The sequence below is a fragment of the Condylura cristata genome, unplaced genomic scaffold (assembly GCF_000260355.1).
Source record: "Condylura cristata isolate star-nosed mole 26May11 unplaced genomic scaffold, ConCri1.0 scaffold00008, whole genome shotgun sequence".
NCBI lineage: Eukaryota > Metazoa > Chordata > Mammalia > Eulipotyphla > Talpidae > Condylura > Condylura cristata.
This window is the reverse complement of record NW_004567109.1, coordinates 10,935,242-10,958,358: the sequence shown is the minus strand read 5'-3', so window position 1 is coordinate 10,958,358 and position 23,117 is coordinate 10,935,242. Positions and strand designations below refer to the sequence as shown.

The 23,117-nt window shown below is 48.9% G+C and overlaps 1 pseudogene; it reads left to right on the top strand.

Annotated features, from left to right (window-relative positions):
* Positions 1-22,088: 22,088 nt before the first annotated feature.
* On the top strand, positions 22,089-22,704 carry LOC105853379 (annotated as a pseudogene).
* The last annotated feature ends 413 nt before the right edge of the window (positions 22,705-23,117 follow it).

Here is a 23,117-nt window from a genome sequence, read left to right as displayed (position 1 = left end):
GCACAGAGCTGTGTGACCTTGGAACCCATCGCGTCCAACGACTTTAGAGGGCACCTCCCTGGCTTCGTTTCCTTATCTGTAAAATGGGGGAACAATGGGGCTTAAACGAGATACTTCACCTATCACGATTAGCAGCAGTAAGTCATCCGGCGCTGGTCGGTGGCCATGGGAGGGGCTGGGAGGCACTGCCCTACAAGGGAGCCCCGGAAAGCGGTGCTCATCAGAGCCACCATTTTGACGAAACCCATAATTATAACCTCTCGTGCCACCACCCCAGCCCTGGGGCAGTGATGGGATCTCTGGGGCCAGGTCTGGTCTCCGCATGGATGGGCAGACACAGGGTGCCGCAGAGATGGGTGGGGGGTATGTGGGAGGGGCCCTTCCTCCCAGCGAGGCAGCTGGACACACCCAGAACCACACCGTGGGGACCCACCCACACGGGGAAGCTATGTGCCCCTTTTGCAGGCAGAGAGCACAGGGTGAGAGCGAAAGTCCTGGAATTTCTGCCCCGGGTTTGCTTTTCCCTGAGAGCTGGTACAGAGCATGCAGAATTCTGACTAAACCACACGATACAACCTGACAGCACCTGTAGGTGCACTTACCCCTGAGGCAGGCTGGGTGCCGGGCACTTTTTTAGTACAATCTCATTTAATCTCACTGTCCAGCCCTGTGGGGATCAGGAGCTCAGCCGACACAGCAGTTCCTGTGCGCCACGCTGTACTCCTCGTGTATTTATCTGGCCAGCTGGGAGGACGATTGTGAGCTCCCCTTTTATAGACGGGGAAACTGAGGCTCAAGAAGGTTAAGTAACCCAGTCGGCCTGAGGCCACAGGGCTAGAAAGTGAGAAGCTGTGCTCAGACCAGGGCCATCTGGCCCTACCACACTATGGCTCCTCTGTCCGTGAGCTGCTGTCATCACCGCCACTAAGCAGATGAGCCGTCGGGCCCAGAAGACCCCCAGTGGGCAGCGGAGAGCAGAATCTGGCGCCGGAGTCCCAGTTCACACTGTCCTACCCCACCAGCCCCGTCCTGACTGGTCTCCTCTCTGGCAGACTCCAGCCAGCAGCAAGAGGGGTGACTGGGGGAGGGGGAGGTAGGGAGGGAAGGAGCCCTGCTCCTGGGAAGAGTCACAACCCCAGCTCTGGAGGGGTGCATTATTCTCATTTTACAGACGAGCAAAGGGAGGTGTAGAGAGATGCAGGCCTTGTGCCAAGAGCAGGGTGGGGGCTGAGACTTGAACCCCCGACCTGAAACCCTGGTGTTCCCTCCTTGCAGGAAAGGTGTCTGAAATTCTACCTGAAGGGATTCATTCTTTGGGTTCCGAAAGCATTTGGTCTTCAAATCACTTAAAAATATGTGTTGAACACGTCTTTTGCAGCAACTTGGATGGAGCTGGAAAAGATCATGCTGAGTGAGATAAGCCAGAAAGAGAAAGAAAAATACCGGATGGTTTCACTCATAGCAGGAGTATAATGGACCAGGCGAGAAAATAACAAAAATAATGAACAACCATAGACCAGAGACATTTTGTGGGGGTGGAGTGGGGAATGGATCAAAAACGGGGTGGGGGGAAGGGAAGAGCACGGGATTATGGTGGTGGCACAGGGGTGACTTGGTGATGGGAAACCCGCGGGGATTACAATTGAGATGGAAAAAAAATGTACAAAATGATGTAAAAATAAACTGTTATAAAAAAAAAATATGTGTGTTGAGCAGTGGCCTTGTCCCCAGCATTGTGCTGAGTCAGGAGCTTTCAAACTTCCACAGCTGTGCAGGAGCTCCAAGGGAGGAATCCAGGCAGAATCTGAGGGGTCCATCAGGGGCGGGGGTGGGGGGCCCCCATCTCCTTCCCTGGACTCCACCAAGGAATGCTGTCCTTGTACCTATTTTATATTGAGATGCAGACAGACTTTCCTTTGGAGAAAGATTGTTCCTAAAAATGCTTGAAAAGTTGGGCCCTCCCTGTGGCGCAGCGGGTAAAAGCGTAGCACTGAGAAGCTAAAGCCACCTCCGCATGAGTTTGATCCCAGCCCCCAGGGGTGACCCACATGGCGCGGCAGACCTCTCCTGACCCGCCCGCTGCTCCCCTCAGCAGTGTGCTTCATTGGTCGGCCTGATCTACTCCCCACTCTGTCTCTGGTGAATCCTCTCACCGCCCCTGCATCTCTGTACCCCAGCTCTGTGTGCATAAATAAATAAATCTTTTTTTTTCTATCTTTTTTTAAAAATGCTTGGAAAGTACCGCTAGGTCCTGCAGACAGAGATGATGTGGCATGGTCCTGACCTCAAAGAGCCGCCAGGGGACAGACAGACAAATCCACTGCAGTACAGCAGGAAGTCCCGCACCTACCAGGTAGGTTTCTGTGAAGCTCAGAGACAAGTGAAAGAAAGTGGTTGGCTCTAGAACAAAGGGGAGCCTCCGATGGTCAAGGAAGACTTCTTGGAGGAAGGGACACTGAACTACTTTTATAAGGACTAGACCCTGGACCCTCCACAACTGGGGTAGGTAAGAGCATCCCACCAGCAGGGGACCAGCGTGGCAAAGGCACAGACATGTGGTGGCAAACAGTGAATATTGTGGAAACCCTGGGAGTCCGGAGTGGTAGACTTGGGGCACCAGCACACTGTTACCAGCCATAGAATTTGAATTCTCAGAGCAGATGGTTTTTAAACTGTCATTGATTGGCATTTACTGTCAATGGGTCTGAAGTGCCTTCACTTACTATTCCCAGCTCTAAATCAGGCTTCGACACAGGGCAGGAGCTAGACCAAGGTCCCCTCTCTCTGGGCCCCAACATCTGGGCGAGCGGGGGTGCCGGGACGCAATCCAGGGCTGCCGGCAGTGGGGATTTCTCGGGTGGGTTGATCGAGAGTCACTGCTGCAGCCAGAGCAGGCAAGGTGTGGTCCTTTCCCACAGGAACAACCAGGGAGGGCTTCCCGGGCAGGAGGCATGGAAGTTTGATTTGGAGACGTGGGGAGGATTGCGATAGACTGGGAGAGGAGAGCACATTCTGGGCCAAGGAAGGAACAGCAGCAGGTAGGGCCTAGAGATAGGAACGCATGGGTGTGACTGAGGGAGCGGCGGCTGCCTGGGATCGGTGCGGGATGGAAGCAGGAGAGACTGGCGAGCTCTGCCAGACAATGGAGAAAGAGGATGAGCTAGCAAAGGCGTCAGACCCAGGGCCTGGGCGTGGGGTCCTGCACCATGCTGAGCAGACGTGCATGTGCCCCACTCCACGGGGTGACCGCCTCCTGGAAGAGCCTCTGAGGGCAAGAGCAGTCGCAGCCCAGAGGGACAGTGTCTCATAGTGGCTGAGAGCCCAGCGTCCGAAGCCAGCTTCGTGGGGTCAAGCCCAGCTGCTCTGCTGCCCATCCCCGTGACCTTGGGCGAGAGACCTTCCTTCTCTGGGGCCTCGGTTTACTCATCTGTAAAATGGGTGGGGACAATGCTACTTCTCTCCTAGGTGTGAGGATTACATTACTTAATGCACCTCAAGGGCAGAGCGCAGAGTGGCGCAGAGCGTGCCTGTTACGTGCGTGCCTGCTCCGTACCACCCTTCGCTCTCCGTCCGGGCCGGGCCTCCAGCCGTCCTGTTTCATTCACACGTTGGTTCACCCTGTGGTCAGGCTTTGCTTCCTCCCTTCCCCTTCCTGCCCCTCCACAAATATGCACGGTGCTGACCTCCTCTTTGCTTCCTTCCATATCTATTCTCCCCACTATTCAAGAGTCTTTAAGTTACAATTTAAGTTCCTTCACTCCCCAGTCTACCCATAGTTGTATAAAGGTAAGAAAACGTAGATGGGGGGCAGGCATTCAGAGATCCCCAGTCTGCCAGATGGACCTGTCTGTGTCCCTCACGGAGCATACCTCCAGTCAAGTGCTGGGTCTGGTCTTGGCCCTCGCGGACCACTGTCTCCTCAGCGCTGGGGAAAGTTTGGGGTGGGAGCTCCGTGCACACCTGCTGCCTATTTTTCCGGCTCACAGCCATCCACAGGGCACCGATGGATTAATTATTGATGTGTAAGAGGCAGCCCTGCCCTGGTGAGCTGCCATCTGGTGTGAAGCCCGAGGCACTGGACTGTCAGCCCAAACCCAGCAGGAGCCAGCATCCGGGATCCCTGCCCAGCAGTGTCTTGGGAACGCCAAGGAGATAGCAGAACCCCAGGGCTATCCCAGGAAGAAGAGAGCGTTTTCGCGGTGGATTCATAGAACATACCTATATGATCAGCAAGAATTGACTGTCGAACTCATGGCACACGGCTGCTGAGACCCTGATAGTGCTGCGCCCCAAACCCTTGAGCCACTAGGGAGGGTCCCTGCACCTCTGGCTTGTATGCATAAATAAATAAAATCTAAAAAAAAAAACCAAAAAGAATTGACTGTTAGTAGCACAACAGGAATTCTTCAGAGTAGTTCCCGCCAACCCCCCCACACAGATACATACATACATAAATCATGGTGATTTAAAGATTGTGTATATTCTCATTATTTAAAATATTTCTCAATCAGAAAAAAAGACAAAACTGTAAAGTCTGCCCTCACTTTCCCACCCCAAAGCCATCACACCTTCTCCATTACAGTTGTTCCTTTTCAGACTCTTTTTAAAAGCGTTTACAAACTGTATCTAGTATTTTTCTGACCAAAGGGTGATGCTTTTGAAATCTTCTTAATCAGACTCATAAATTTACAACCATATCAAGGACTCATATCTGCACCTCTCTAGGGTTGATTTTAATTAAACTAAATGGGATCCTACTCATGTTATTTTGCAACTTTCTTCCTTCGTGTACCAGCACCGTGTGCTCTCACTCCTTGAACCTTCTTCCCACAGTGGACATTGGGGTCGCCTCCAGTTTTCTGTTATAAGCATTTTTTTGTTGGTGCTGACAGGATTGAAATCAGGACCAGAGCCCTTTGAGGACCGGCTTCCCCTCCTCCCCAGAGAGCTTTCCTGGGCTTTCGCTGGAAGAGATGGTGGGAGAGCATGAGACCAGAGCTCCGGTTACCGAGGGAGCCAGTGAGGGTGCCGGTGCCGGGGAGGGCAGGGTGGGCGGCTGTGGGCACCGGCTTCTCCTGGCTGTGCGTGTGGTCCCATTCCTCAGGCCCTTGTGCAAACACCAGGCTTTGTCACTGACTGAATAGGAAAGTCAGCCCCAAATTAGCACTAATGTGAGGGCGTTTAACCCTCTTGTGAGGCCCTTTGAGAAAGCACAAAAGAACTTTTTCAGGGGCTGGGCAGTCCAGTCCAAACAGGTCTGACTTGGAGACACATGCCCAGCAGGAATGCCAGGCCCTGGGGAGTCTTGGTCGCTGCCCTCTTCAGGGAATTTTGAAAACAGCTCCTGGTGTGGGGCCTGCACATCTCTGGGCCTGGCAGCCTGATGGGCGGACAGGTGGACGCAGGACATCATGGCCGCCGAGCTCTCCGGTGTCCGGGAGGCCTGGGCTCAGAACCTCGCGGGCTGCGAGTCCCCAAGCTAGCTGGTTCCCCTCCGAACCTCTGTTCCCTCTCATCCATAAAATGGGGACAATAACAGCAGAGGCTTCAAACCCTTGTTAAGAAGTTTACCTGGGAAGATGCCGGGTCACCTGCCCAGAGGCCTTCCTGGTCACGCTGTTTAAAATGGCAGCACTCCAGAGCCAGCCCACACTTCTTTCCTCCTTTATTTTCCTCCGTGGCACTTGTCATCTCCTCCCCTGCTATGTATCTGTGTCACCTATCACCAGTCTCCTCCAACCACAGCTGTTCTGGTGTAGGGCTCTGGGGCTCTGGGTGCTGTCCCCCCACAATCTGGCGCAGCGCCTAGCACACAGCAAGCTGACAAAAGGCAGTTTCAGTCATGGCTGCTGCTGCCGGCTCTATTTTAGTTCTCACTGTGGCTTCCTGGGCGAGCAGCACAGGAGCCCCCGCGCCCGCCCTGGCTCATAAACCAGGATGGGGGCCACGAAAGACGACAGCCGAGCTCTGAGCCATGGGGCCCGTCTGCTGTGCGTGCGTGCGTGCGTGCGTGCGTGCGTGCGTGCGGCGTGCGTGCGTGCGTGTGGCCTACGTGTGATGTGCCTGCGCCTTTGTCAATGTGTGTCTGTGTTTCTGCTTCAGCACAGGGGCCTCATGGGGACACCTTCTCCACCCGGGCGCCCCTTTTTCTCAAAATGGCATTGGGGTGTCACTGCAGGGGGAGCAGCCACCCTGTGCCTTTCGCCGGGCATGTAGCAGCCTGAGTGCTCTGGACGCAGGGCGGTGTGGGTGAGGCCCCGGGTTTGCCCGCCCCAGCGGCCTGTGCTTCAGAACAGGCCTGTCTGGGCCTGCCCACCTCTAATCTGACCACAAAATCGGGGAACCGACTGAACCCCGAGTTCTAGGGGAGCTCGGCCTGGGGCCCAGAGCCACAAGGCACCTCGGGCTGAACTCCCGGGCTTCTGCTGCGTCTCCTTGGCCTCCTCCCAGGCTGGATCCCACAGGACGCCAAGTCTGAGGCCCTCACAGACCCCCAGGCTGCTCCTGATTCTGACAGGATCAGGAGTCCCAGTGCCAACTGAGTATGAGGAGCTGGAGGGGAGGGAAGAGCAAGTGGCCCGGCCCTGCTCTGTGGGCCCAGGAAGTGGGTGTTAAATAACAAAGAGTCACTTAAATCACAGCTGTGATGAGGCTGAGGAGGAAAGGTGGGAGGAACTTGTGGGTGCTACTTACTGGGTTGGGGTGTCCTCTGAAGAAATAACATTTTAGTTAAGGATCAATGGCATCAATCAAGTGAGGGGCTGGGGTTTTGTGTGTTAGGAAGCGGGAACGGCATGTACAAAGGTCCTGGAGCAAGACTGACACACGCTGAAACCCTGCATGCCCTAGAGGAAACATCTGATTTTGCTTAGGGGGAAACTGAGGCTTCAAGGAGGCTATGCATCCCACCAGGGGTCCCCAGTGGCTGCTGAGCTGGTGGGGTCTTTGTGGGTACTCCATCCGAGTCACCCATTCCTCAAAAGCCCAGTCTCATTTACCTGTGGAAATGTTCTAAAAGTCTCACCCGGTGAGGGTGGGGGTGGGGAGGCCGGGGGCAGAAGTCACGGTATGGGGCAGAGTGTGGATGGAAAAGAGGAGCCTGCCTCCAAGGTGATTCCAGGATTCGGACATCCTTTCCCAGCCTGGTTCCTCCTTGGATGCTGTCCCATCTGATCCACCTCTCCTGGCGTGAGTCACCATGCAAAGTAGGCCAGATGTGTGCAGGTAAGTAAATAAGCCAAACATGTGGCCCCATTCCCTTCTCCCAGTGGAAGTGGCTCTGTGGGTGTCCTCAGACAACAAAGAGCAGCCTGCATGCATGCATGCGGGCCATGTCCCCCTTGTAGAGTGAAGAGGCTCGAAGAGCTGAGGAAAACACCAGGGTGATTGGGATTCCGGGACTAAACAGATGGTGGCCCGGTGACTCCTGTGAAGGCCTGAGGCAGGTGAGGGGCCTTCTCTGGGACGTGCTCCACACTCCCGTAACACTTCGTCCACCTCGTCCCATGTCCAGTGGTAAAAACCATAGCTTGATTTCCTGGGCTGGAGAAGGTAATGTTGTTTCTTTGAGAAAGTTCTAAATAGCATTCTTATGCTCCCCAGACAGGTGGGGCCTCCAGGTAGTAAGTGAGGCCCAGGCACCTACCTGTTCCCAGGTAATCTCACCCACTTGGGTGAGAGTTGGGTAATGAAGCTCTAGTCATCCATCTGCAAACAATTTGTGTAGTTCCACCATGTGTGCAAGGAGAGCTGTCTACTTAGTGTAAAACTCAGGGACCCCAACCTTGTCTGAGGTCCAGGGACTGTGGGGAGCAGCTCAGCCTGGAGGTTGGTCCAGAAGACAAAGGTGACCCCTGCCCAGCTTTAGGAATGGGCCCGCATGCACTCTCCTGTTCGGGCCTGTGGAGGCTAAGGGCCCTGGAGATGTTTGAATACACACTCCAGACACAACTGCCCGAGACCTACTGAAACCGGACACAGTGAGGCCAGTTAACTTGCCCGAGGTCACATAGGTACAGGGGTCGATTTAGCCCTGGGCCTGGCAGGCCCCAGAGCCCTCCTATTGGGGGTTCAGGTCCTCAAGGGATGAGATATGAGGGGGAGGAGGCGGAGTTTCCACGTCCTGTCCTGAAAAAGAAAAAGACCCTTTCTTTTTCTTTATACAAAAATGTTTATGGTAAAAGAAAATTTGAAGGTAAGTTTTCTGTGGTGAGTGTAACGAAGGAATCACAGCTTTGTGAAGTGAGCAAACTAGACAGACATTTTTATCAAGCTCTCAAATGCTACCTAAAGTATTTGCCAGTGGTATTACTAATGGAAACATTCAATGAGATTAGGTCTGTACATATTCTATTTATAAAGTATTTATGTCAGAACAATTTTGAAAATACACTAACTTCCCGCTAGATGCTCCTTTTCTTTTACTTTCTTTTTGTTTTTTTATGGAGGCAACATTGACTTAGAACCCTGTACAGATCTACACCGCTTCAAACAGATGTTCCCAGACCAAGGGTTGTTTTGATTTGGCTTTCCCGACCCCTTTGCTTTATTTCTTTATATTCCACATGCACACAAAACCATCTGGTATATGTCTTTCTCCTCTTGACTTATTTTGCTAGCATAATCCCCTCCAGTTTTACCTATCTTTTTTTAGCTACACATAGCTGAGTAGTATTCCATGTATATCGCTACCACAACTTCTTTATCCATCTATCTGTCGTGGGGTACTTAGGTTATTTCTAGATCTTGGCAGTTGTGAATAAAGCTGCCTATCGCCTTACCAACTCAGGTGTTGATTTCTTTGGGATAGATGACTAGATCTGGAATGGGACATTGTCTCATTTCTTCTTTCTTTTTTTTTTTAATTTTCTTTCATTTTTTAATTGTATCACAATTTTATGATCTAGAAAAAGTTAAAAGATATGGTGTTTCAATTAGGCCTTATTTTTTGATGCTTTAAAATATCCTAGGAAATACCCCAAAGGCAAGGGGGTACAGGCTGTTTCCAGCATCATTGCTCCTGAGCCACCTGCTCTATCACCTCACCTGTACCACAGGTTCCAAATGTGGCACCTTACACCATCTTTAAGAGCAGAATTCCAAGAATATGTAATGACACGGGAAGATGCTAATGATAGAGTTAAATACAGGAGAGAGGGTTGAAACTGCATACAGACTGTGATGCCAACTGTGCTTTTAAAAATTCTCTGCCCATTGAAAGATGGTCATCTCGAGAGGATGACGTATGACCACCTCATGGTAGACTGCTAGCCACAGGAGAGATCAAATGCTGCCATTTACAGCAAAATGGAAGGCATTCTAGGGAATTATGTGTAGGAAAACAGGTTAGAATGACAAAGACAATTTTTGGACATTTACATAGAGGAGGTTTTACAAAGTAAAATATTTACAAAAACTAGCAGATAGTAATCAATGAAGTGAGGCTTCTGAGGTTAAGGGGGTTAGGGAGAAAGGGCCCAGGGGGCATAAAGGGTGTGTGTGGGAGGGGGATTTTATATATAACAGTTACTCTGGACTGGTGGGCTCATGGTCACCCAGCTGGTACGTGGTGAGGCTGGGGTCTGAATCCAGACTTCCTGACTGCAATGGCCACTCAAGTACAAATTTTCTTTAAAATAAAGATGGTGCTTCAAGGGCTGGCTCTTAGCCACTGTGTCCATTAAGCAGGATGGCCTGAAGCAGGGCCGCCATGTCCTTGGGCAGGTGCTGTGTAGTTGGGCAGAGTACATAAGGAAGCATGTATTCTGCTTGCTGAGCTGTGAGACAAGGCAAAGAACTCTGCCCACCTGAGGGAAGACATGCCCTTCCATGCAAATGCAAGTTAAAACTACAGTGTGATGCTGTCACAAACCTAGAATCTGGAATCTTCATTCATTGTCAGTGGTCATGTAGCCAGGGACTGAGGCCAAGGACTGTTGGACTGTTCCAGGTCTTTGTGCAGGACTGTACTGGACATGACTTTGGGTAAAGTAAACGGCCATTACTGGTCTCAGTAACTCTTGTTCATCCTGTTTGTTAAATAAATCCCTTTGTTGTTATTTCCTAAGCCTGAGCAGTCTTGCAAATGTGTGTGCAGGTGAAGGACCCAGACAGAATTTGGTAAAGTATTTGGGCAGCAGGGCCTTGGCCAGTTTAGGGTTTCCTGCCACCCAGAATCAGTCACAGAAAATGATACAACCATTCTGGGTAAAGATGGATCTCTTCTACAAAACAAAACTGACAACTCTCCTGTGATCCAATACTTAGGAGTTAGGGGTTAATCAGTAGAAATAAAAGTATTTCTTCCCCCCAAAGGCTTATAGAAGAATGTCAATAACACCTTTTCCATAACAGCCCCCAAACTAGAAACAGTGCATCAGTAGGACACGTGAACCAACTGCAGTATATTCCGTTAGCAGAAAACTACCCAGCATCAAAAAGGCGCAACTGATTGATATGGCGCACAACATGGATGAATCACAAAATCATTACACTGAGGAAAAGAAACCTTCCACAAGAGTTTATCCTGTATGATTCAATTTACAGGAGCTTCTACAATAGACGATCTATTGTAGAAAAATATCAAACAACTGCTTAGGAGTGTGGGATCAGGGTAGAGAGTGATAAGCATGAGTATTGATTGAGACAGGGTATGAAGGAATTTTCTGGGTGATGGGGAAGTTTGGGGTTACATGTGAATGCAATAAATATGTACTTAAGATGTGTGCATTTCATCATGTATAAATTTCACATCCAAGGGTCAAAAATTGTGAACGAATACTAGACACTTTAATGACATGCATTTAGGGGAAGTATTTAGGAGAACTATGCTGATGTCTGCAATTTACTTTGAAATGTATAATAAAATAATATATTAATGCATGGGAAGAGAGATGGCTTCATATGAAAGAGGTACAAGTGCAATAAAATGCTCACAGGTGGAAGGTTTGTGGGAGTTCACTGTAAAAATTCTTTCAACTTTGCTGTAAGTTCGAAAATTTTCCAAATAAAATTTTGAATAGCCCATGTACTGTTCACAAGTATTGTGGCACAAAAGAAACCAGACACAAAAGGACACATGACATGTGGTTTCATTTAGCTAAAAAAACAAACCAGACGCGCTCGATTGATGAGATTAGATGTCAGGATGGCCATGGGGACAGAGCACCGGGGGATTCTGCTTCTCAATCTGTGAGCTAATGGGAGAGTTCAGTTTGTGAAAAATCCGTGATTTTTATCTTCTCTAGCTGTACATTATTTTCTGCATATACATATATTACACTTTATATTTTACAAAATTTAATATATATATATATGCTTACAAGAATGGGGGTACAGGCCAGAGGTGTGGGGGGTGGTGAGAGGATTTCCCAGAGACAGAGTGGGGAGCAGAACAGGCAGATCCACTGAAATACACTGCCCAGGGGAGCAGCGGGCACAATGGGAAAGGTCTGCGGGTCAGCTCCCTGGCTGGGGATGGAACTCATGCTGCAGTGGCTGCCGACAGCTTCATATTGCTGAGGCCTAACCCCTTGCACTACAAGGGAGGACCTATATTACACTTTAATAAAATGGGTTTTAACAAAGACTTGTACTGTCACCAACCTGCTTCCATCCACAGATGGTAAGATTTCACCTTTCCCCTGCAGCCACCACCCTGACTCTGAAGCCCCTCCCCCCAGGTCCCATAGGGTACCAAAGGGCATACAACAGCAGTTAGTCCTGACACCACCACGCGGGTGTTAACTACACTTTGATTTTCTTGCAGAGACGACATAAATCTATGATACCAAATAAGAAAGATATTGTACATTTTCTCTTCCTGATGATTTTCTTAATAGCGTTTTATTAATAGCATTTTCTGTAGCTTACTTTATTGTAAGAATATAGCACATAATGTATAGAACATACAAAATATGTATTCACCAGCTATGACATTGGTAAGGTCAATAGCAGGTTATTAGTTAAGTTCAGGGGGAATCAAAAATATAGTGAATTTTCAGCTGTGCAGAGGGTGGGTGTCTCTCACCACTGCTTTGTTCAAGAGTCAACCATGTAGTTAGATGGATAAAGGAAGATGCTGGCTTTGGAATCAGAGAAATTTGGGTCCAAATTCTGGTTCGGTCACGTATTAGCCATGTCACGTATTAGCTCTGGGACATATCACTTCCTGGGGTCTCATTTTCTCATCTGTTAAGAGGCATAAAAAACACCCACAGCGGAGGAGCAGCAGTGGGAGAGCGTGAGATGACACACGCGTCTGTCAGCAGCACAGTCCAAAGGGAGGCCCCTGGCTTTAGGGGCAAAGTAGGGTGAGTGGTGAAGAACACAGGGTGCCAGAGCCAGCCCATCTGGGTCCAGTCCCAGCTTTTCCACTAGCTGTGGAAACACCTTCGGCGTTAGTAGAAGAAAATTGTAGTTTCAACTCTCTTACACCCCTCTTTTCAGTACCGTCAGGGACTCGTGGCAAACCTTGGGGTCAGCTGGGTACCCTCGGATCACTCCCTTCACCTTGCTGAGCCTGGTTTTCTGGCCCACAAAGTGGAGGTATTAACTCCTGCCTGGCAGAACACAGTGTTGACCAGATAAACCAAAGGCTTCTCAGCTCAAAGAACTCAGGGGATGTGACGTTTCCAGACCCCTCTGTGGGCAGAGCAGCTGCTCTGGTTCATCTACCCTCAGGCTTTGTGGACGAGGGGGTGGCATGGTGAGGGGTCCAGAACTGTGAAGCCCTGGCACGCTCCCTTGGCACTGGGAAGCCCCCTGTGGTGCCTGCCACAGGAAGCTGGCTCCAGCCCAGCTAGCTCAGCCGGCCTCGCTCCAGTCATGAAGTCGATGGCTGCCCTTTGGTGAGTAACCCGCCACCGGGGAGAAGTTAGCAGCCTGTCACCGCACAAAGGAAGCTCTGTTCAGGCACAAAGGCGGTGCGTGCTCAGGGCGCCGGCAAGACCAAGGGCTTTCCCTGGGCCTCCAGCCAGGCCCGGCCCTGAAGGTGGGCCTCAGCTTTCCAGAGGTGTCTGCCAAGCTCAGGACCAGCAGCGTGCCTCATTCCTGAGCCAGACTCTCTGCCACCCGCCCACTCAGCCAGGGTGCTGGCTGCCTCTCCTGGCATAAGCAGGGACCGAGTGGCCTGTAAACCAAACGACCCTAAGAGTGAGAATCAACCTGACTCCTGCCCCAGAGAGATGAGTGCTGAGGAACAGTGGGCACGAGGTAAGCACACATTAAAGAGTGGAGTAGCTGAGGGCTTAATTGTAGGGCAGTGAGCCAAAGCATGACACAGTCCACATTTGGTGCTATTATTATTCCATTTTTCAGATGAGAAAAATGAGGCATACAGAGGTGATGTAACTTGGGGTGACTCAGAAGAGCCCCAGCTCTTGCCCACTTTGTAGAGCTAATGCTACAATGATGGCCAGCATGTAAGAACCAAGGGTGTACCAGGTGCGGGCAAAGCGCTAGAATCCATCATTGAATTTCATCACTACGCAGTGGGGCGGGATTGTGATGATTCCCCATTTTATGGAAGAGGAAACTAAACAGCAGGGAGGCTGCAGGTTAGGAGAAAGTTAACCTTTATGGGTATTGCAAAGAGGCACATTCACACTGAGGGTCTCATTTCATCCCCACAACTCCAACAACAGGTGGGTGTGAGTTAGCCCACCTTATAAGGGAAACTGAGGCTCACAGCCTGCCGTGCAGTGCTAAGTGGCCTGTCCCAGACCCTTACTCCTGCCATCCCAGCCTCCTGGACCTGTTGCCCTCAGCCATGCTTAAATACAGAACTGGACCGTATGGGACATAACTGGCTGGACCAATTATAGCAATTAAATGTCAAAATAACTGAGTGAACAGGAAGGGAAGAAGTCAGTGTGAGTCTATAGGGATGTGTAACTGCCATGAGGGCCTCGGTGGTGTGAGCCCTGCAGGGCTTGGTGGGGGAGCGCATAGGGTGCCGGAGCCAGCCACCCCAGGTCCAGCCCCAGCTTTCGTTTATTAGCTCTGTCTCCTTGGAATTTGCTGAACTTCTCAGGAAAAAAATGGTGTGCTATGAGCATTCTGCAAGAGTCTGAGAGTGTCGTGGATTAGGTCATGTACCTAAGGTATTTTCGTTTTGCAAAAATCTCTCTGCTGAGTTGTGATTTGATGTTATACCTTGGTTTTTATAGAGGGTGGATGTGACAAACAGCCATGGAAGAATGTGTCAGTGTCACTGGTGAAGCTGAGGAGGTTATTCATCAAGTTGCACAATGTTCCTTATCTCAAGGTTCCCATGCTCTGTTCCTCCTAGAGCCAAATAGGAGAAAATGTGCTTCTCTAGCCCAATACTCTTGTTATGCTGGGCAGCTCACCATCAGGAATAAAACTGGAAATGAAATGTGCTGTTCATTGGTATAAGCCCAGGTTCTGGGTACAACTGGAGCCCAGGTTTTAGAACTTGGAACTTGTAGTACCTCAGACAATACTGTGGGAGGGGGGGAGGTGCAATATATTGGAGGCAACATCGGAGAGGGTGGTTACAACAGCCATCTTTGAGGAGGTGTCATCTGAGCTGAAGCCTGAGTAGTAGGAATAGACCAGCATGGATTGGATCAGGTAAAGAAAACAGCATGTGCAAAGGTCCTGGGGTGAGAGGGAAGCTTAGTCTGTTTGGAACAAGAAGGCTAGTGTGCTTGGAGCTGGGTGACAGATCAAGATACAGTTGGAGAGAAGCAAGAACCAGATCTTGCAAATCATGGGGAAGGGTTTATTTTGCATGTCATGACCTGATTCAGCCATTTGAAAAACAAGATTGCTGTGGCTGTTTCATGGGGGATAGGCTACGGGGCTGCTGAGGGTGGAAGCAAGGAGCCAAGTTCAGGCATCCAGGTGGCTCCGGCTGGAGTTGTAGCCAATGTGGAGAGCCCTGCATGGTCTACAGGTGTAAGAGGTGAGGAATAGGGACCTCAAGGGAAGCTTTTAGTAATTGCATCAGAAGCTTTTAATAATTGCACCTGCCTGAGGAGTTTGTTGGGAATACAGGGATTTGTGTCCCTGGTTCTCACTCGATTCCAAGCCTGAGGTCACCAACACTCATTCAATTATTCAACAAAGGTACAGATATGCTTCTTACACTTGTTTTACAGAAAGGGAAACTGAGGCTCTGGAGGTATAGTAGACTGACATAAGCTTGTCTTCACACCAAAACACTTAAGTGCTGCAGTCAAAATCCTGGGAATAAGTATAAGGCTACTTAGGGTTTTCTTTTATTTATTTCTCAGGTTTTGTATTTTTAATCAACTCCTTGAAGAATATCCTAAATGCTACATGAGACATGACAAAATTTTTTTTCTTCCTTTGTTTAAAAAAAAAAAAAAAGACATTCAATAACCTCTATGTAATTGGAGTGGTTTTCTTGAGTGAAAAAAAATTTCCAAATAATAATGTTCTTGATGCATTTTGTTTTTAAAATGTCCATAGATGCACATTGTTTTAAAAAATCAGTCTGGCCTAACATTTTTTGCCAGAACCAATAATCTTGAGAGGCCAAACCAAAAAAAAAAAAAAAAAAAGTAAAAAAGCTAGACTATACAATGTGAGGGGAATGTTTTTTAAAAAGACATGAAGCTTTCTAGGTCTTAATCAAGCAACTTTGGGAGTTGATCTACCAAAACAGATGTTTCAGTGCAGCACCACAAATCTTCACAAAAACATCACTTTGTTTGATAATCAATTTGATTGACATAAAACTCCCGGTGAGTTCTATCTGTATGTGCATGCCTCATCTCTGTTGTCACAATTGTCTTTATAATTCCCTTCTGAGTAGTGGTCATAACCACCCTGGCTTCTGCACCAGTCTCTGGGCCTCCCACATTCATGTCCTCCAGGTCAGCTGTCCACACCAGACTCCTGTGGCCCTCGTCCCACAGCTTCAGGCCATGGACCCCAGTGGCAACCCGTCTGGTTTCCCGAGCTCACTTGCCTACGTGGCCTACATGGATCTGGTGACCATCCAGAGAACCGCCCCCTTCATGGTTCCTGTGGCATTGGAGGCTTGCTCTGGATTGGTGAAGGTAACGAAGCCAAACCCCAGGATCACTGGGTCTCCGGGTCCCTACAACAAGCACCTCAGAGATGTCCCAGAGCTAAAGTGCCCTTCCAGAGCCTGCTCATCCATGTTGAAGGTGGGTCCTCCCGCAAAGAGTCTCCCTCCTTCAGAGGACATGACAGAGAGTGAATCCTGGAAATTAAGAAATGCAAAGCCACAGGGACAGAACCGAGGGGAGCAGAGATGGGAACTGTCCAGAACTCTACTGTATGCATCTGCTTGGCACCAAACCTAAGCTTTCTTTTCAACCTCTATTTTCACTGCTTTGAGGTGTGACATGAACTCAGGTCTGAAATAATGGGCTTCAATCCTCTCTAGGTTTAACCAGAGTGAAGTACAGCTCAGTTGCAGTTAATTATCTTTAACGACAATTGATAACACTAATATTTGTTGTTCCTTTTATTGAGAACTTACTATGGGCCAGGTCCGTGCTGAACACTCTGAAGGCATTGTTTTCCTTATCCCTCCTGAGTGGGTGTGGGCGGGGAGATTCACATCACCTTGGTTCCTGCCCTTCCTCTTGGGGTATGAGTGGTGGGGACAGGGAAGTGGAGATGCTATCAGCTCAGTGTGGTGATTAAGCACCTCATAGCTCTGTTACTATTTCAATAATGAGGCAGTGGCTTTTGACCCATTTCCTGGGCCAAAGCCAACCTCAGAGCCTCACCCTCTCTGGGGGTTTGGTGGGTCTAGTGGCCTCTCCTCTTATGGTCAAAAATTGGGATGGGGCAGTGGGTGGGGTGGGTGGCAAAAGGGAGAAAGGGCCATGGTACCACTTGAGCTCCGTCCCCCTACCTAATGTGCACCTGGGAAGTCCTGATGGGTACCTTTCACGTGCCGTCCAAGAGGCCAGCAAAGCTGTTGACGCTGGAATAAGATCACTGTTGCATACACAGTGATGACACTTTGAAAGAGGCTTGGTAAATCATGTGAGGTTCTTTTCTTTTCCATTTTTCTCCCATAATCTCTCCCACAGTCTTGCCCTAAGATTGTCCCTGGGAAAGGAAGCAGAAAACTATTAAAGAGGAATCATTTCATGTAGGAACTCTTCTGTTCACCCACTCTCTGGTCTCTCCACCCATCCACTCATTCATCCATCCATCCACCCATCCATCCATCCATGCATCCATCCACTCATCTACCCACTTATTCATCCATCCATCTATTCATCTATCCACCCATCCATCCATCCACCCATCCATCCACCCATCCATCCATCCATCCAACCATCCATCCATCCGTACATCCATCCATCCATTCATCCACCCATCCATCCATCCCTCCAGCCAGCCAGATAGACAGCAAATGTGCATGTCCTAGACACACCTATAGAAACTTAAGGGTCACAGAGATACAAAGAGGAGATGACACAGACCCTGCTTTCAAAGGAAACTAGTCAATGGTGGTTGAATTATTAAGAGCCAGTTTGGCCTCTGAAGACACATGGCCTGGACTCAGCCTCTGGCTCCACCTGTTATCACGTGCATGGGTCTTGAATAAGTCACTTCATGTGACCAGGCTCAATGACCAGGCATTTAGCTCTTTCTGTATGCCACTCACTAAAAGCTTTTTTGTTATTTACTTTACACACACTGTGAGAGGGGTTTGATGATCCTTATTTCACAAATGGTGAAACTGAGGCTCAGAGAGTAAACTGACTTGCAAATTTTTCACAGCTACTAAGTGGCAAAGCTGGCAATTGAACCCTGGTTTATGTAAGTGGAAAGCCCACTAGGTTAGAGTGTCTTTGCACAGTTAAATGTGGTGTGCACCTTTATAAAGATCCAAGCATATCATTCCAGAAACAGAGAGAACAGATGACTCTGAAATTCTTTGAGAGAGTGTTATTTGAGCTCCATCTTGAAAGGAAAAAAATCTAGAATATCCTCACATAGAAATTGCAGGTGTTAACTGTGGCCACTCCAGACAGAGAAAATTAAAACAAGATGCAAATGTTTGCTTACCAAATTAGCCCAGATTTGAGAAAATGATAAAGTGTGGTATTGCTGAGGGTGTGGTGAAACACTCTCATTCATTGCTAGTAGGAGGGGAAATTAGTACAACTCCTTTGGAAAACAATTTGGCAATGTATATTAAAAGCCTTGGAATGTTTACGTCCTTTGATCTGCCCCTTCACGTTAGGGAGGCTAGCCCAGGGAGTCTTCAAGAAAGATAGTCTTGATAGATGAGATACTCACTGCATCTTTGTTCTTCAGTAAAGTAACAGCCTAAATGTCCAAAAAGGGCATGTGAAGACAGTCATAGGATCTCCACCTAGTAAATAGTATGCAGCGTGAAAAATAATAATTCAGTATTTGGATTTGCTTTGATATTTTATATTGTTCAGTAAGCCAGGGTACAGAACTATGTATATGGGAAAGCAGCATGTAAAAACAAAGGGTTTGTGTGTGTGAGAGAGACAACACGTAACATAAATACACTCACTGAACAATACGTGCCATTGGGTGTTACTACCATTGTACCACAGAGCACTGGGAATTTTTCATTTCACATGACTAAAACTCTGTGCCCACTGGAGGAAACTCAGAGCTTCCTCTCCCTCCAGTCCCCTGCCGCCATCTTTTCACTTTCTGTCTCGATGAGACTGATTAGATTCCTCGTGTAAGTGGAAGCATACATTATCTGTCTCTTTTCACTTAGCATCATGACAAAGCATTTTTAAAGCGATCTTTTAAAAAGAATGCAAATAAAATATACCAAAAGTTGTGGCTGTCTTTGGGTGATGAGTCTTAATGGGGTTTTAAAAATTCCTTCGACATTTCCCTTTCACCAAATTGTTTGGCTGTGCATAAAGACCACTTTCTTTTTTTTTTAAAGATTTATTTATTTAGACAGAACTGGGGTACAGGCCCGAGGTGTGGAGGGTGAGAGGATTCACCAGGAACAGAGTGGGGAGCAGAACAGGCAGATCGACGAAGCACACTGCTGAGGGGAGCAGTGGGCGGGTCAGGAGAGGTCTGCCACACCATGTGGTCTCCTCCGGGCAGGCAGGGATCGAACTCATGCAGAAGTGGCTTAAGCTCCTTAGTGTTGTGCTTTAACCCGCTGCGCCACCAGGGAGGGCCCAAAGACCACTTTCTTTTTAAGGGGAGAAGCTAGTGAGCTTAAAAGCCTCAAGAAGTAGCTCATTCTCAAAGTTGATAATCTGGAGCAAAGGACACCCTAACCTCCAGGTATGTCTATCTCCTCATGCTTTGCTCTTCTCGAAAGCCATCTGCCTTTTGGGACCAACTGCCAGGAATGAGGCAGTCGCCTTGTTCTCTTCTCAGCCTCCCAGGACTGGGTCTTGACTAGAGACAGGGCTGTCGGGCACTGTCCAGACAACCCCTGATGCACTCTTGTTTCCCAGAGAGTCTTACACAGCTGTCTGCCGCTCTCAAACCTCCCACAGCCAAATAGCCCTTGGAGACCTAAAGCAACAACTCCATCCTCCCCATGTAGAGTCTGAGGGAAGAACTGACACACATTTAAAAAGAGCCTGTGTGTGTGGACCCGGAAGTAGGTGAAGGGGTCAGAAATGCATCCGCCTGATACTACTTCCTGGGTCCACTGCTATCTCAGAAGATCCTTGCGGGCCCAGATCTTTTTTTGTCCAGCACCTCGCCCTCCAGCCCTGATTATAGGGTTGTCTGCCTCCTAGAGGCTTCATAAATATTCATTCATTGGGTGAACCAAGAGCATCCTATCATTTAGGCAAACAACTTATTTGAGGTGTGGCACATGCATCTTGGGAAATCACCAAGAGCCTGGAAAGTTACAGCAGCAGGTGGAGAGCTGACAGGGAGAATGCCCCAGGCAGGGGGAGGGAGCCTGTAGCCAGGGCCTGGGGCCTGAGAGGAAACAGAGCGCGTCCTAGGGGGGTCCCTATTTGGTTCTGTCTTGCCAAGCTCCCACACTGCTGCCCCTGAGCACTAGGAAGCCACCAGATTGGTGCCCACTGTACCCCTGAGGAGCAGAATAAGAGCACAGGGATGCTGAAGGCAGCCTGAATACTTCTGAGCCCCTTCAGGTCAGCTGGGATATACAATGAGCACTGCCTGCTTCTGCCCTGAGTGTGAGTTGAGTCCCAGCCCTGCCAGGTGTAAGTTGAATTACCTTGGCTAAGTCAGGTGCCAAGGAGCGACAAACTAATGCTTGTGTGAAATATACCTGATTTTTTAATACTGTTTTTGAGTTCTTTGAAATGTGACATATACCATCTAATTCCCGCAGTACCCTAGGATGAAGGGCCATATCCTTCCCCATATTACAGACAAAGGAAGCCCAGCTTTGAAAAGGTTTAGTGAATACCCCTAAGATCTAAGGCTAGTAAGTGGTGGCACTGAGCTCTGTAGCAGACCTAAGGACTTCAGACCCTGGGTTCTGTCCCCAGGCCCAGCTGTATCCCAGCCACACCTCCCTACAAGCACAGCTGTGAGGCCTGAGAAAGGGTTCAAGTAGGAGCAAGCTCAATTGTCACCCTGGCTGTGGAGATGTCACAGGTCCAGAAGAGAAGAAGAGACTGGAAAATTTCATGACCACCTACCACGCCTGCCCCTATAACCTCCTCATCTCCCATGAGCGTGTTTGGCCCTGGGGCAGCCCATCCCTCCCAAGGTGGGCAGGAAGGAATTTTCCCTGCTCTGGAACCAAGAGCAGTTTCACAACAAGGGCTGTGTTCTGCGGGCTCTCTGTGTCACCCAATTGCTCTATCCATCAGCTGACAGGATGACTGGCATGCCTACTATGTGCTCAGCACAGACCTGGCCCTCTGCCCCCACTGGGGCATCAGGTCAGGCTGAAGGGAGCTGGGCCTTGACCCCACAAGAGCAGCTGGGTTGGTGAGCCCTGAAGAGACTGACTGAAGAAAAGTCTCTCTGCGATGCCAGGGGAGTGAGGAAGCATAAGTGACATGTCACAGTCATAGTGGCTGCAAGTGACTCAGCTGCACAGATCATCACCACTCATCAGGTTACTGAGCAGACTCTCCAGAGGCTGGCACATGGTCAACCCATGGGCTCTGGAACTTGGTACCACTTCCTCCTTATTGGGTGGCTTTAATTGAATCGGTTCAACTTTCTGGCCCTCAGTTACCACATCTGTAAATAGGGCTGCTACACTCCATGCATGGGGTTTTCTATGAGCAGTGGAAAGGGGGTTTGCACAGAGGTGACTACACAATGCCAGCCACAAGGTCGGTTGGAGACCCCTGACACATGAGGTGCTGGGACAGAGAGAATGTCGTGACTGGAAAACTGGTCAGCCTGGGCTGGAAGACTGGCCGGTCTCCAGACCACAACATCCTTCGTGTGTCAGCCAAGCAAAGCCTGAGGACCAGGCATGATTAGAAAGGGAGTAGAAAATACCTGATAATGTAGGACCTCGGCGTTATCTTAAATGCTAAGAGAATGGTTCATGGCCTGGTAATGAACAAGGAGGGCTGTTTGTATCAATAAAAATGAGTTACAGCTAATACGAGGGACAATTGTGCTCAAAATACAAGGCTTTACGTCTCTGGGTTCCACTTCTCTTAAACTCTATTTTGTGTCCATCAGTTCTTTATTTCCAAGTTCTTTGGGTTCCTCTCTTCAACCCTGTCCACCAGAGTTGATCTCCGACAAGTGGGTGCTCAGTAAAATCATCCTCATGTGCCCAGGGCCATGAGAGGATGAGCAATGAAAAGCCTTGCTTTTGAGGGTTATACACTCAGCAGTAGAGGCAGAAAGCTGCAGCACTAGACTAGAACAACGACTGCTCTTGGTATGTGGTTATTTCATTCTATCGCAGTTTAAGACCAGACAACACAAAATAGTTGAGAAGTGTGGTCGCCATGGCATGATGTCAGGTGCCTCAGTTGAGTCTTAGTACCTCCTTAAGGCCTTTCCAAGGCGGCTTGTCAGACACCTCCTTCTTCCATTTGCATTTAGGTGCCCGACAGACATTTGCTACTGCTGTGAGGCCTGCAGAGAGAACAAAGAAAAAGCATTGGATGAAAAAAAAGATGAGACAGAATGAAATATAGTCATTCCCTGATGTGGGAGGAGAACAAGAGGAGGAGGCCTCTTTAAGACGTTTCTACCCAAGGAAGAGCTATGAGGTGGAGAAAGCCATTCACTTGCTTATTAAATTTCAAATTCTGGACTTTACTAATCCAACCAGGTGTTTATGTTGATTGGACACCAGACCGGTCCTGGGGAAAAGAAGAAATGGAGCTGCTGGCAGTGTGTTTGGTCTCCCTGCCCATTCATTTCAGAAATCAAGAAAGTTGCCCTATTTATAGGGAATGCATCAAAGATTAAAACAGCACAAGAAAATGGAGTTGCACTTGCAGGAGGAGCGAAGCTGATTCAGAAGGTTTGGGACGTTGAAATTCAACATAAAGATCAGAGCTTATGTATGTTCCCAAAAGCATGGCTGAGCTTAATCCATTAAAAAACAAACCGGGGTGGGGGGAGGGAAAGGGAGTGTCCAAAGCTTACTCAAAAGTACATTGGTCTTGACATTCCCAAAGAGCTTGAATTATTTAAAACTGGATGTGAAATTCAGGTTGATGAAGAAAGGGGACATTTCTAGAGACCAAAATAGCAACACTGGATATGTCAAGTGACGGGCAGTGACCTGAGGGGTGTGTAGGCACAGCCCGCTGCACTGGGGACCCTTTGCGCTTTGGGTTTCCCCTTGCAGTTCAACAAGTGAAGGTTTGTTTCTAAAGATGGAGCCACTGATGCCCAAAGAAGTGTAAGCAGGGAAGTGACAAAGATGTGGCTTAACAGCACTGCGCTGTGAAGGTCTCACGGAATAAAGAAGCAACAGAGGCAATTACGAAACTGTGATTTCTATGTTTGGTGCTTTTTTTCTCTATCATCTGGCTTCAAAGTGTTTTGAACACTGGAAAATCTTATCACACTTTCAATATAAGAACATAAAGTTGCCTTAATGTCTGAAAAAAAGAGTGGTAGTGCAATGATCTGAGCCTAGGTGGAGCTTACCAGAGAGAGGGAGGGAGGGGCAGGTGGTGGGAAGGAGTGTG